Source organism: Panulirus ornatus, chromosome 2 (assembly GCF_036320965.1).
Source record: "Panulirus ornatus isolate Po-2019 chromosome 2, ASM3632096v1, whole genome shotgun sequence".
Taxonomy (NCBI): domain Eukaryota; kingdom Metazoa; phylum Arthropoda; class Malacostraca; order Decapoda; family Palinuridae; genus Panulirus; species Panulirus ornatus.
This window is the reverse complement of record NC_092225.1, coordinates 53170104-53185783: the sequence shown is the minus strand read 5'-3', so window position 1 is coordinate 53185783 and position 15680 is coordinate 53170104. Positions and strand designations below refer to the sequence as shown.

The 15680-nt window shown below is 53.3% G+C and overlaps 1 protein-coding gene across 4 annotated transcripts in view; it reads left to right on the top strand.

The window, feature by feature from the left end:
• The first annotated feature begins 10157 nt into the window (after positions 1-10157).
• LOC139756413 (membrane-associated transporter protein-like) overlaps positions 10158-15680 on the top strand; it is a 256616-nt gene continuing 251093 nt past the window's right edge. For 3 of the 4 annotated variants that reach the window (XM_071675871.1, XM_071675855.1, XM_071675848.1), the window contains exon 1: positions 10158-10520. The gene's annotated coding sequence lies outside the window, so the exon portion shown is untranslated. The remainder of the gene's footprint in view (positions 10521-15680) is intronic. The other variant, XM_071675864.1, reaches the window with a different exon arrangement.

The following is a 15680-nucleotide window of genomic DNA, read 5'->3' as shown; positions in this document are numbered from 1 at the left end:
AGAAAAAGTTCGATAATGTAAATCACGAACATCTTTTCGAAATACAAGTAAACACGGTTACCAGAACAAATGGACTAAAACTCAAAAGCTAAAAGATGTAGTTTTGTTGAACACTGGAATAAGTTGCCGGCAGACGTAGAGAATGCTTCTTTTCTTTCTTTTAAACTATTCGCCATTTCCCGCGTTAGCGAGGTAGCGTTAAGAACAGAGGACTGGGCCTTTGTGGAATATCCTCACCTGGCCCCCCCCCCTCTGTTCCTTCTTTTGGAAAAAAAAAAAAAACGAGAGGGGAGGATTTCCAGCCCCCCGCTCCCTCCCCTTTTAGTCGCCTTCTACGACACGCAGGGAATACGTGGGAAGTATTCTTAATCCCCTCTCCCCAGGGATAGTGAATGCTAAAAGTATGAATACCTTCAAAAGTCGTGTAGACAAATATTTAATGAATTCCGTTATACTCTGAGAAAAAGCGCCAGAAATAAACTGTATAAACGACAGCGGTTACGGGACACTAGAGGGATAATGTGGAGTATCGGAGAGTCGGTGATAGCTTCAGAAACTGCTGAGTGGAATTACATTTTCTTGTAAAGGTACTTTTTTTTTTTTTATTTTACCAGACAACACACTCGTGGGCCAGTCAGGCCTCCTGGTGTCTGTGTTTTCTCATGCAAACTCATGATGATTATGACAAAAGATGTATATACATGATGTACTGCAGTGTGATCCCCTGCAATGAGTTTCTACGGAGAATCTATCTATTCGCGTACACTGAGGGCCACTTGCCTGGGATGCTGGAGGAGGAGTATTATGACGGGGCAAGAGGGAGTGAGAGAGAGAGAGAGAGAGAGAGAGAGAGAGAGAGAGAGAGAGAGAGAGAGAGAGAGAGAGAGAGAGAGAGAGAGAGAGAGAATATGGCTTTTGCATATACTTGAAGAGCAAAGGTGAAAGAAGGCGGAGTAGGTGGGGGGGGGATTAACTGTGGTAAACAGTCACGACCAAGGTGTTCGTCAAAGATCCAGCGAGCGAGAGTTTATCAGCAAAGATGACAACCCTTGGGGAGTGCACAGGGATCAGGTGATGTTGCCATGGTAGGTGTGTGGCGATGGATGACCTGGGTGACGACGGTGGATGACTTGGGTGGTGGCTGCGTGGGTGACTCTGGCTGTGTGACGACCGAGGACCTCCCGAATCATAAAGTGTCTTGAGAGTGTGTGGTAAGAGGCCATCGAGGTGACGTGGGAGGGATTGTGAGGCAGTCTGCACTGGAGTGTGGGACGTGGGGGGTGTGGGAAGTGTGTGTGTGTGTGTGTGTGTGTGTGTGTGGGTGGGGATGGGAGGCTGTGAGGGGACATGGAATGATGGAAGAGAGGTTACAAGAGTGTGAGCGGGTGTAGGAGGAGATGAGAGAGTCACGGGAGGGTGTAAGACAAGAGTTAAGGGCGTGAACTCTTGCTTAAGGGCGTGAGAACAGGGGTCAGATCAAAGGCCAGGCCCTCGTATCCAAGGGTTGTACCGCCTTCCTCGAAGGTTGGACCATCTTGCTTCAAAGATCGTACCGTTGTACCCAAGGGTGGTACCGACGTGCCTCAGGAACGTACCATCGTGCGTGAGCGTCGCACCGTCGTGCCTAAGGAGTGTACCATCGTGCTGAGGGAATGTACCATCGTGCCAAAGGAACGTACCGTCGTCCTAAAGGGTCGTACCGTCGCGCTTAAGGGACGTACCATCGTCCTTGGGAGACGTACCATTGCGCTTAAGGGACGTACCGTCGTGCTTAAGGGACGTACCGTCGTGCTTACGGGTCGCACCGTCGCACTTAAGAGACGTACCGTCGTGCTTAAGGGACGTACCGTCGTGCTTAAGGGACGTACCGTCGTGCTTAAGGGTCGTACTGTCGTGCTTAAGGGTCATACTGTCGTGCTCATGATCCTGCCACTGTACTTCAGCATCGCGCTGTCATGCTTAAAGGTTTGATCAATTTGATGAGTGACTTTGAGGTTTGCTTATGATGCATTACTTATTAGAAGCTGGCAACTACCGTCATTATCAAGATGCGTCCAACATCTTATTATGGAGGTAGAGGAGGGCCTCAGTTTTCGCAGGTCCCCAAGGGAAGGATGAACAGCTAGGTTGGCTGTGAGCCCAAGGCCCTCTCCAGGATTCGAACCCGGGAGCTCGTGAGACATTTGTAAGACACTGGTGTCCATCCCACTTCAGTGTTCCTGGTCAGTTCACTATGTCTTTACGTGGTGATCAAGACTGAAATGGGCGAAATGTTTTCATGACATGGAGGCATTGCTGGGTATGACCCAGAGAAAAGAAAGCTAATTTCGAGAGACTCATCTGAGGCCAAGAGTGTGGATGATGTCACCCTCAACTCAGCTAAAGGCCAAGATGATGTCAGCCTCGAAGCCTAGACTCAGCTAAGCAACAAGTCGAGGAATTCCGTGTCAGTGTGGCTGAGGCGCTGGATAACTCGGATGTCGACAGTTGGATGCCTTCCTCACACCAAGCCTTCTGCAGCAGGGAACTGTGGCAGGGCAGTTCACGCGTGTCTGGTCCATTCAACCAGAGCCCAAGCTGGTAGTGAGGGAGGAAGTGGGGAGGCTTCACCACGAGCCAGGAGATGTTGGAGATCCGACTCTTGTCCTGGCTGAAGGAGGAAGGACCAGTAACGGTGGAAGAGATGCAGCCAGAGGTGCTGGCTCCTTGTGGAGGGTAAAGGAGAGAGAGAGAGAGAGAGAGAGAGAGAGAGAGAGAGAGAGAGAGAGAGAGAGAGAGAGAGGAAAGCTAATTTGTGTGGAGAGATTGAAGATTCTAGATAGAGAGATGGGACTCTCCAGAAAGGGGACAGGAAAATCAGAGACCATCGAGGCCACCGTCTCTGAAGGTGCTGTGATCGTAGTGAAGAAGTCTGTGCCAGTGGAGGCAAGTGACGAGGATACGAGACTGTGAAGAGGAGATAAAAGAATGGGCGTGGCAGACGTTACTACAACCCCCCCTATAGCATGGCTTGCAGGACGTGTTGATCATGGGGGCTAACGACAATCCGAGCAGAGGCTTCGCCACGTAAGAAATCTACGTATTGGAATGAAATATTGTTTATGTAACAATAATTCTTTTTCTGCAGAGTATGCCATATTTCTTTCTTGCTGTTTTGGTAGAAATTCGCTTCTTTTCCTTCAGTTTAGTTTCGTTCGGCAATAACTACATGGTGGACACATTGAGCCACTGGGGAATTGAATAGATCACCTGTTGGCGTGACGACATACTGGTTGTTGAGTGGTTGTGCCTACGGGTTACCTGGTGTGGGTTGTGCCTGGTCGTGCATGAAACTCTTGCATTTCATGACATTTCATTTTTACACACCAATTTCAAAATACAGATCATGGAATTTCGCTGATGCGCTCACGGTGCTCAAACCCAGTGTGCCAGGATTGGATAGAAATATATTGGCAAGATTAAAGCCCCTTGTGTTTCATATTACAAAAGTTATAGTGTAAAAACATGGTCACAATTTGGCATGAAGAGTCATGAGAATAATTACTTCGTGTTAACTGTGGCAACCAGTTACAAGACTGTACATGACTGACTCCAAGATTGTATGCTATGATACATCTATGTGACCCTCACCTCCAAGGGGTACCAATAATGTCATATCTATGTTACCCTCACCACCCAGGAGGTACCACTGATAACACATATGTGACCCCTCACCACCCAGGGGGTACCACTGATATCATCTATGTGACCCTTATCTCCAGGGGGTACCACTGATATCCTATCTATCTGACCCTTATCTCCAGGGGGTACCACTGATATCATCTATGTGACCCTTATCTCCAGGGGGTACCACTGATATTATCTATGTGACCCTTATCTCCAGGGGGTACCAGTGATATCCTATCTATCTGACCCTTATCTCCTGGGGATACCACTGATATCTACCCAGGGGGTACCACTGATATCATATCTATGTGACCCTTATCTTCAGGGGGTACCACTGATATCTGTGTGACCCCTCACCACCCAGGGGGTACCACTGATAACATATCTATGTGAGCCCTCGCCTCTAGGAACGCAGGTTACCTCACACTGTGAGGAGGTCAGGTCGGGTTGCATTCACCCTGACCCACTTCGGCACAGATGACCTGGTTTGGTCATCACCAAGGGCGTCGCAACGTTGTCCTCCAAGACCAGAGACGTCGCACCTTTTTACGCTGAAGTTTAAATAAGTAATTACACTGGAAATCAATTACGTCTGTATGTAAATATAATCGTGTCGGCATTATGTAATCAGTGTTGTGGTATTCCACAATGTTACTGATGGCGGAGCAAAATGCTTCTAAAAAAAAACAGAGGTAAATAACAGGCACGATCGTCTTCTGTTTCCACCACAACTGAATTCTAGGTAAAAATAGCGTTACACTGTTGTTGTGGTTTGGGTCGTGATGAATACTTCGTGGTGGCGACCTGAGAACAAGACCAGAGTGAGAGATTTAAAATGAGAAGCGGGTTGTGTCCACAAACGATCGCAAATGCTATATATAATATATATATATATATATATATATATATATATATATATATATATATATATATATCTTTTTCTTTTAAACTATTCGCCATTTCCCGCGTTAGCGAGGTAGCGTTAAGAACAGAGGACTGGGCCTTTTTTGGAATATCCTCACCTGGCCCCCCCCGCTGTTCCTTCTTTTGGAAAATTAAAAAAAAAAAAAAAAGAGAGGGGAGGATTTCCAGCCCCCCGCTCCCTCCCCTTTTAGTCGCCTTCTACGACACGCAGGGAATACGTGGGAAGTATTCTTAATCCCCTATCCCCAGGGATAAAAAAAAAAAAAAAGTGGAATGCTTCACGATTTTGCGTGTCATCCTTGCGCATATATATATATATATATATATATATATATATATATATATATATATATATATATAATTAAGCACGTGATCAAGTATATTCCTATGAGTCCACGGGGAAATGAAACACGATAACTTCCCAAGTGCACTTTCGTGTTATAATCACATCATCAGGGCAGAACTTATCGTGTTTCATTTCCCCGTGGACTCGTAGGAATATATATATATATATATATATATATATATATATATATATATATATATATATATATATATATATATATATATTCTTAGATCCTGGTCCTGTTCGTAAGAGTAATGAGATAATTATAGCATCATATCTTAAGTGTGAGAGGCATACAGGTGATTAATTTACAGATGATAAAAACATTTCATTTCGTGTAGCGTTATTGCCTTTAAGCAGGACTGTAATGATGCCATTGACCGGGCTGGTACGACCCTTGGGTGTCGTGGTTCGACTGACCTCACGGGTCGTACCGTCCTGGTCAAGGGTCGTACCGTTGTAGCCTAAAGGATTAACCAGACTTGTAACCAGACCTCCTCACAGCCTCCAGGCAGCGTTCCAGCCAACGCCTGCAGTGGTGTGGGAGCGTCAGTAAGGCTGGACGCTGGCCATGTGGTGTGGGAGCGTCAGTAAGGCTGGACGCTGGCCATGTGGTGTGGTAGCGTCAGTGAGGCTGGACGCTGGCCATGTGGTGTGGGAGCGTCAGTAAGGCTGGACGCTGGCCATGTGGTGTGGGAGCGTCAGTAAGGCTGGACGCTGGCCATGTGGTGTGGGAGCGTCAGTGAGGCTGGACGCTGGCCATGTGGTGTTGGAGCGTCAGTGAGGCTGGACGCTGGCCATGTGGTGTGGGAGCGTCAGTGAGGCTGGACGCTGGCCATGTGGTGTGGGAGCGTCAGTGAGGCTGGACGCTTGCCATGTGGTGTGGGAGCGTCAGTGAGGCTGGACGCTGGCCATGTGGTGTGGGAGCGTCAGTGAGGCTGGACGCTGGCCATGTGGTGTGGGAGCGTCAGTGAGGCTGGACGCTGGCCATGTGGTGTGGGAGCGTCTGTGAGGCTGGACGCTGGCCATGTGGTGTGGGAGCGTCAGTGAGGCTGGACGCTGGCCATGTGGTGTGGGAGCGTCAGTGAGGCTGGACGCTGGCCATGTGGTGTGGGAGCGTCAGTGAGGCTGGACGCTGGCCATGTGGTGTGGGAGCGTCAGTAAGGCTGGACGCTGGCCATGTGGTGTGGGAGCGTCAGTGAGGCTGGACGCTGGCCATGTGGTGTGGGAGCGTCAGTGAGGCTGGACGCTGGCCATGTGGTGTGGGAGCGTCAGTGAGGCTGGACGCTGGCCGTGCTCCCCTCCACCAAGACACAACACCAGACCCCACCACCCTCACCACACAGCTGGCCACCCCAAAACACTGTATCACTACCACACGGGATATACCCTTCTCTGGGGGTGGTGTTCACTACCCCAGTGAATGTGTGTGTGTGTGTGTGTGTGTGTGTGTGTTGTACAGTTCTCAGATCATGCTACGGGATTTATTAAGATTAATTACATGGTAAGATATTTCACTTGAACATTCTTATGATTAATCAAGTTATTTATGATTTTTTTTTTTTTTTATAAAAAGTTACATTGATTTCCAAACATTTTCATTGTAAGATGTAGTGAGTTAGTATGGGGTCTAGAAATGTATGGGGCAGTAGGTGGGGCCCTGGAACAGTATGGGGCAGTAGGTGGGGCCTGGAACAGTATGGGGCAGTAGGTGGGGCCTGGAACAGTATGGGGCAGTAGGTGGGGTCTGGAACAGTATGGGGCAGTAGGTGGGGCCTGGAACAGTATGGGGCAGTAAGTGGGTCCTGGAACAGTATGGGGCAGTAGGTGGGGTCTGGAACAGTATGGGGCAGTAGGTGGGGCCGGGAACAGTATGGGACAGTAGGTGGGGCCTGGAACAGTATGGGGCAGTAGGTGGGGCCAGGAACAGTATGGGGCAGTAGGTGGGGCGGGAACAGTATGGGACAGTAGGTGGGGCCTGGAACAGTATGGGGCAGTAGGTGGGGTCTGGAACAGTATAGGGCAGTAGGTGGGGCCTGGAACAGTATAGGGCAGTAGGTGGGGCCCTGGAACAGTATGGGGCAGTAGGTGGGGCCTGGAACAGTATGGGGCAGTAGGTGGGGCCTGGAACAGTATGGGGCAGTAGGTGGGGCCCTGGAACAGTATGGGGCAGTAGGTGGGGCCTGGAACAGTATGGGACAGTAGGTGTGGCCTGGAACAGTATGGGGCAGTAGGTGGGGCCTGGAACAGTATGGGGCAGTAGGTGGGGCCTGGAACAGTATGGGGCAGTAGGTGGGGCCCTGGAACAGTATGGGGCAGTAGGTGTTGCCTGGAACAGTATGGGGCAGTAGGTGGGGCCTGGAACAGTATGGGGCAGTAGGTGGGGCCCTGGAACAGTATGGGGCAGTAGGTGGGGGCCTGGAACAGTATGGGGCAGTAGGTGGGGCCCTGGAACAGTATGGGGCAATAGGTGGGGCCTGGAACAGTATGGGGCAGTAGGTGGGGCCCTGGAACAGTATGGGGCTGTAGGTGGGGCCCTGGAACAGTATGGGACAGTAGGTGTTGCCTGGAACAGTATGGGGCAGTAGGTGGGGCCTGGAACAGTATGGGGCTGTAGGTGGGGCCCTGGAACAGTATGGGGCAGTAGGTGGGGGCCTGGAACAGTATGGGGCAGTAGGTGGGGCCTGGAACAGTATGGGGCAGTAGGTGGGGCCTGAAACAGTATGGGGCAGTAGGTGGGGCCTGGAACAGTATGGGGCTGTAGGTGGGGCCCTGGAACAGTATGGGACAGTAGGTGTTGCCTGGAACAGTATGGGGCAATAGGTGGGGCCTGGAACAGTATGGGGCTGTAGGTGGGGCCCTGGAACAGTATGGGGCAGTAGGTGGGGGCCTGGAACAGTATGGGGCAGTAGGTGGGGCCTGGAACAGTATGGGGCAGTAGGTGGGGCCTGGAACAGTATGGGGCAGTAGGTGGGGCCTGGAACAGTATGGGGCAGTAGGTGGAGGCCTGGAACAGTATGGGGCAGTAGGTGTTGCCGGGAACAGTATGGGGCAGTAGGTGTTGCCTGGACCAGTATGGGGCAGTAGGTGGGGCCGGGAACAGTATGGGGCAGTAGGTGTTGCCTGGAACAGTATGGGGCAGTAGGTGGGGCCTGGAACAGTATGGGGCAGTAGGTGGGGCCCAAGAACAGTATGGGGCAGTAGGTGGGGGCCTGGAACAGTATGGGGCAGTAGGTGGGGCCTGGAACAGTATGGGGCAGTAGGTGGGGCCCTGGAACAGTATGGGGCAGTAGGTGGGGCCTGGAACAGTATGGGGCTGTAGGTGATGCCTGGAACATTACGGGGCAGTAGGTGGGGCCTGGAACAGTATGGGGCAGTAGGTGGGGCCTGGAACAGTATGGGGCAGTAGGTGGGGCCCAAGAACAGTATGGGGCAGTAGGTGGTGCCCTGGAACTATGGGGCAGTAGGTGGGGCCTGGAACAGTATGGGGCAGTAGGTGTTGCCTGGAACAGTATGGGGCAGTAGGTGGGGCCCTGGAACAGTATGGGGCAGTAGGTGGGGCCTGGAACAGTATGGGGCAGTAGGTGTTGCCTGGAACAGTATGGGGCAGTAGGTGTTGCCTGGACCAGTATGGGGCAGTAGGTGGGGCCTGGAACAGTATGGGGCAGTAGGTGGGGCCCAAGAACAGTATGGGGCAGTAGGTGGGGCCCAAGAACAGTATGGGGCAGTAAGCGGAGGCCTGGAACAGTATGGGGCAGTAGGTGTTGCCTGGACCAGTATGGGACAGTAGGTGGGGCCTGGAACAGTATGGGGCAGTAGGTGGGGCCTGGAACAGTATGGGGCAGTAGGTGTTGCCTGGACCAGTATGGGGCAGTAGGTGGGGCCTGGAACAGTATAGGGCAGTAGGTGGGGCCCTGGAACAGTATGGGGCAGTAGGTGGGGCCCTGGAACAGTATGGGGCTGTAGGTGGGGCCGGGAACAGTATGGGGCAGTAGGTGTTGCCTGGAACAGTATGGGGCAGTAGGTGTTGCCTGGACCAGTATGGGGCAGTAGGTGGGGCCTGGAACAGTATGGGGCAGTAGGTGGGGCCCAAGAACAGTATGGGGCAGTAGGTGGGGGACTGGAACAGTATGGGGCAGTAGGTAGGGCCGGGAACAGTATGGGGCAGTAGGTGGGGCCCTGGAACAATATGGTGCAGTAGATGGGGCCCTGGAACAGTATGGGGCAGTAGGTGGGGCCCTGGAACAGTATGGGGCAATAGGTGTTGCCTGGACGAGTATGGGGCAGTAGGTGGGGCCTGGAACAGTATGGGGCAGTAGGTGTTGCCGTGACCAGTATGGGGCAGTAGGTGGGGCCTGGAACAGTATGGGGCAGTAGGTGGGGCCCAAGAACAGTATGGGGCAGTAGGTGGGGGACTGGAACAGTATGGGGCAGTAGGTGTTGCCTGGAACAGTATGGGGCAGTAGGTGGGGTCCTGGAACAGTATGGGGCAGTAGGTGGGGCCTGGAACAGTATGGGGCAGTAGGTGGGGGCCTGGAACAGTATGGGGCAGTAGGTGGGGCCGGGAACAGTATGGGGCAGTAGGTGGGGCCCTGGAACAGTATGGTGCAGTAGGTGGGGCCCTGGAACAGTATGGGGCAGTAGGTGTTGCCTGGAACAGTATGGGGCAGTAGGTGGGGTCCTGGAACAGTATGGGGCAGTAGGTGGGGCCTGGAACAGTATGGGGCAGTAGGTGGGGCCTGAAACAGTATGGGGCAGTAGGTGGGGCCTGGAACAGTATGGGGCTGTAGGTGGGGCCCTGGAACAGTATGGGACAGTAGGTGTTGCCTGGAACAGTATGGGGCAATAGGTGGGGCCTGGAACAGTATGGGGCTGTAGGTGGGGCCCTGGAACAGTATGGGGCAGTAGGTGGGGGCCTGGAACAGTATGGGGCAGTAGGTGGGGCCTGGAACAGTATGGGGCAGTAGGTGGGGCCTGGAACAGTATGGGGCAGTAGGTGGGGCCTGGAACAGTATGGGTGGATCCTATAAAGAAGGTCTAGGAAGGAGGAGGGTTGGGTGGTGGGCGGGGCCTGGCTGGAGGGTGTGGGTGGGGTGTGTTTGGGATGGTGGGGGATGGAGTGGGGTAGGGGTAGGGTGTCTGGGGAGGGGGAGGGGGGGGTGACCGAGCTATATATACCGGGTGGTCACACCAGCAGAGACTTGTTGAGTTTGTGGCACCGTCGAGAGCGCACCTGGACGGCCAGCCCGCCTACTGCAGCTGTCGTCGCCTCCGCACCTCACGGTCTGTTGGTCTCCCGTCTGTGAGGGGGCGCGGCGGGCCTCCATCTGTGAGGGGCGGGGCGGTGTAGGGATAAAATATGTCATCTTTTGTTTATCTAGCGAAGGACAGTGACGTCCGGGCCACGTCTTGTAGAAAAAGTGGTGGACTTTACGGGCAGGAAGTTGTATATTAATTTACCTTATTTTTGAATCGTTATTGTTTTGATTATTTCGTAATTGTTAGTGATCTAGTGTAGCCTGGACGTAAGCCAAGCCTCGCCAGAGTGTTGACCACCGTGCCACAGTCATCCACACAGCAACAGGTAACTAACTCCCTCCCTCCCTCCGTCAGTGTGTCCCCCGTGAGTTCGTGAGTCAGTCTGGCATGTGAGCATTATGTGAGGCGTTGTGAGACCTCCCCCTTTCCCTCCCTCCCTCTTCCCCACAATCCAGTATTTGTGAAACTGTTTTTAGTTATCTCGAGACGCGAGAGTCTTGCATCTCGACACACACACACACACACACACACACACACACACGTCCTCACACACATCCACCACACACGAATGGGGGAAAATGGTCACGACACGGTTGGAAACCCTACCTACTGCAGCTTTTACGTTAAATTACTTTTTTTTTTAATTTTTCCGTTGAATTACTTTTTCATTTTTCCGTTGAATTGCTTTTTAATTTTTCTGTTGAATCACATTTTTATTTTTCCGTTAAATTACTGTTTAATTTTTCCGTTGAATTACTTTTTCATTTTCCCTTGAATTACATTTTCATTTTTCCGTTGAATTACTTTTTCATTTTCCCTTGAATTACATTTTCATTTTTCCGTTGAATTACTTTTTCATTTTTCTGTTGAATTACATTTTCATTTTTCCATTGAATTACATATTTCTTTTTTCAGTTGAATTTCATTTGTTTCATTTTCCATTGAATTACATTTTTTTGATGTTTTCGTTGAATTACATTATTTTCCATTTTTCCGTTGAATTATATTTGATTTTTTCATTTTTCCATAGAATTACATTTCATTTTTCCTCTGAATTACATATCTTTTATGTATTCATCTTCCGTTGAATGACCAGAGTATTTTTCTTTAAGACGCGGGTTTAGTAAAGCAATGATAAAAAAAAAAAAATGTTTTGAAATGAGTGTGATAACATTTTGACAGTGTGTGAGTATTCCTGCTGCTTAATGCATAGATAATGGTCTTATGTTTCATTAAAACAGTTAATTAGTGTGCAAAGAATCATCATATGCACGACTGTACGACCTTCGTGCACAACGGTACGACCTTTGAGCACGATGGTACGTTCCTTGTGCACGACGGGACGATCCTTGAGCACGATGGTACGTTCCTTGTTCACGACGGGACGATCCTTGAGCACGATGGTACCATCCTTGAGCACGACGGTACGGTCCTTAAGAACGATGGTACGATCCTTGTGCACGACGGTACGATCCTTGTGCACGACTGTATGATGCTTAAGCACGATGGTACGACCCTTAAGCACGACGGTACGATCCTTATGCACGACGGCACGTTCCTTGTGCACGGCGGTGTGATCCTTAAGCACGACGGTACGATCCTCATGCACGACGGCACGTTCCTTGAGTACGATGGTACGATCCTTGAGCACGACGTTACGATCCTTGAGCACGACTGTACGGTCCTTGAGCACTGTGGTGTAAGACGCAGCTGGTAGGATGGTGTCATACGCAGCTGGTAGGATGGTGTCATACGCAGCTGGTAGGATGGTGTCAGACGCAGCTGGTAGGATGGTGTCAGACGCAGCTGGTAGGATAGTGACAGATACAGCTGGTAGGATGGTGACAGACGCAGCTGGTAGGATCGTGTCAGACGCAGCTGGTAGGATGGTGCCAGACGCAGCTGGAAGGATGGTGTCAGACAGCTGGTAGGATGGTGTCAAACGCAGCTGGTAGGATGGTGACAGACACGGATGGTGACACGCAGCTGGTAGGATGGTGCCAGACACAGCTGGTAGGATGGTGTCAGACACAGCTGGTAGGATGGTGCCAGACACAGCTGGTAGGATGGTGCCAGACACAGCTGGTAGGATGGTGTCAGACGCAGCTGGTAGGATGTCAGATGCAGCCGGTAGGATGGTGTCAGACACAGCTGGTAGGATGGTGTCAGACACAGCTGGTAGGATGGTGTCAGACGTAGCCGGTAGGATGGTGTCAGACGTAGCTGGTAGGATGGTGTCAGATGGTGTAGTGGATAGTGTTGCCGACCATGATGTACGCACGGGCCCATATGGGTTCGACTCTAAGGAGGCGGAGTTGGCTTGAACTTCCCCCTGGTGTTCATCCTCCCCTAGGATTCGAACCCCGTACCATTTGTGTGTTGGCTTGGTACCCCGGCCATAGCCTAGTTGTCAGCGCACCCAGCTGTTCTATAAATAGTACGAGGTTCGAATCCCTGCTGTTGGAAGGCATTATGAGATGTACATATCTTGCATACATGTCCGCCATTTCCTGCGTGAGCGAGGTAGCGTCCAGGACAGATGAATGAGCCTTAGGACATTCAGTTGCCTATGACGTCACAGGTAAAGGAAATGTAATGAGCACGACTGTACGACCCGTCAGCACGACTGTACGACCCGTGAGCACGACTGTACGACCCGTGAGCACGACTGTACGACCCGTGAGCACGACTGTACGACCCGTGAGCACGACTGTACGACCCGTGAGCACGACTGTACGACCCGTAAGCACGACTGTACGACCCGTGAGCACGACTGTACGAGCCTTGAGCACAAGGGCACAAGTCTTGAATACAATGGCCTGCCCATTGACCTGACCCTATTGGGTCAGGTCAGAGGTCATACCCAAGTGTCGTACCGTGGAAGCACATAGGTTTGACTTGGGTGCTTATTGATCACGTACACGTCTCACTGACCAACCCTTAGGGGTGGATAAACAGCTGGGTTGACTGTGGGCCGACTGCCGCAACCAGGATTCGAACCTGTGCTCTTGACCCTGGATGGCCTGTGAATGCGTCACGGTCAGGAACGCTAACCGATATCCCACATAGCCACCCGATGTGTGCACACTGCCAAAAACCACCTGGTGTGTGCACACCGCCAAAAACCACCTGGTGTGTGCACACCGCCAAAAGCCACCCGGTGTGTGCACAGTGCCACCAGCCGCCCGGTTTGTGCACACTGCCACCAATCGGCCGGCGCGTGCACACTGCCACCAACCTGCCGGTGTGTGCACACCGCCATCATCCGGCCGGTGCGTGCACGTTGCCACCAACCGACTGGTGTGTGCATAGTACCACCAACCGCCCGGTGTGTGCTCACTGCCACCAACCGACTGGTGTGTGCATAGTGCCACCACGCGCCTGATGTGTGCACACTGCCACCAACCGGCCGGTGTGTTCATAGTGCCACCACGCGCCTGATGTGTGCACACTGCCGCCAGCCGGCCGGTGAGAACACACTCCCACCAGCCGCCTGGTGTGTGCACGCTGCCACCAGCCGCCTGGTGTGTGCACGCTGCCACCAACCACCTGATGTGTGCACGCTGCCACCAACCACCTGATGTGTGCACGCTGCCACCAACCACCTGGTGTGTGCACACTGTCACTAGCCGCCTGGTATGTTCACACTGCAACCAGCCACCTGGTGAGTGCACGCTGCCACCAGTCGCCTGGTGAGTGCACGCTGCCACCAGTCGCCTGGTGTGTGCACAGTGTCACCAGCCGCCTAGTATGTGCACAGTGCCACCAACGGGCTGGTGTGTGCACACTGCCGCCAGTCGCCTAGTGTGTGCACAGTGCCAACAAACGGTTGGTGTTTGCACACTGCCACCAGCCGCCTGGTGTGTGTGTGTGTGTGCACTGCCACTAGCCGCCTGGTGTGTGTGTGTGTGTGTGTGTGTGTGTGCACTGCCACCAGCCGCCTGGTGTGTGTGTGTGTGTGTGTGAGTGTGCACTGCCACCAGCCGCCTGGTGTGTGCACACTGCCATCAGTCACCTGGTGTGTGCACTGTGCCACCAGCCGCCTGGTGTGTGCACACTGCCACCAGCCGCCTTGTGTGTGCACAGTGCCACCAGCTGCCTGGTGTGTGCACACTGCACCCAGCCGCCTGGTATGTGCACTCTGCCACCAGCTGCCTGGTGTGCGCACTGTGCCACCAGCTGCCTGGTGTGTGTACAGTGCCGCCAGCTGCCTGATGTGTGCACTCTGACACCAGCTGCCTAGTGTGTGCACACTGCACCCAGCCGCCTGGTATGTGCACTCTGCCACCAGCCGCCTGGTGTGTGCACAGTGCCCCCAGCCGCCTGGTGTGTGCACTCTGCCACCAGCTGCCTGGTGTGTGCACTCTTCTACCAGCTGCCTGGTGTGTGCACGCTGCCACCAGCTGCCTGGTGTGTGCACTCTCACCAGCTGCCTGGTGTGTGCACTCTGCCACCAGCCGCCTGGTGTGTGCACTCTGCCACCAGCTGCCTAGTGTGTGCACTCTGCCACCAGCTGCCTGGTGTGTGCACTCTGCCACCAGCTGCCTGGTGTGTGCACAGTGCCACCAGCTGCCTGGTGTGTGCACTCTTCTACCAGCTGCCTGGTGTGTGCACTCTGCCACCAGCTGCCTGGTGTGTGCACTCTGCCACCAGCTGCCTGGTGTGTGCACTCTGCCACCAGCTGCCTGGTGTGTGTACAGTGCCGCCAGATGCCTGGTGTGTGCACTCTGCCACCAGCTGCCTGGTGTGTGCACAGTGCCACCAGCTGCCTGGTGTGTGCACTCTGCCACCAGCTGCCTGGTGTGTGCACTCTGCCACCAGCTGCCTGGTGTGTGCACAGTGCCACCAGCTGCCTGGTGTGTGCACTCTGCCACCAGCCGCCTGGTGTGTGCACTCTGCCACCAGCCGCCTGGTGTGTGCACTCTGCCACCAGCCGCCTGGTGTGTGCACTCTGCCACCAGCCGCCTGGTGTGTGCACTCTGCCACCAGCTGCCTGGTGTGTGCACTCTGCCACCAGCTGCCTGGTGTGTGCACTCTGCCACCAGCTGCCTGGTGTGTGCACTCTGCCACCAGCTGCCTGGTGTGTGCACTCTGCCACCAGCTGCCTGGTGTGTGCACTCTGCCACCAGCTGCCTGGTGTGTGCACTCTGCCACCAGCTGCCTGGTGTGTGCACTCTGCCACCAGCTGCCTGGTGTGTGCACTCTGCCACCAGCTGCCTGGTGTGTGCACTCTGCCACCAGCTGCCTGGTGTGTGCACTCTGCCACCAGCTGCCTGGTGTGTGCACTCTGCCACCAGCTGCCTGGTGTGTGCACTCTGCCACCAGCTGCCTGGTGTGTGCACTCTGCCACCAGCTGCCTGGTGTGTGCACTCTGCCACCAGCTGCCTGGTGTGTGCACTCTGCCACCAGCTGCCTGGTGTGTGCACTCTGCCACCAGCTGCCTGGTGTGTGCACTCTGCCACCAGCTGCCTGGTGTGTGCACTCT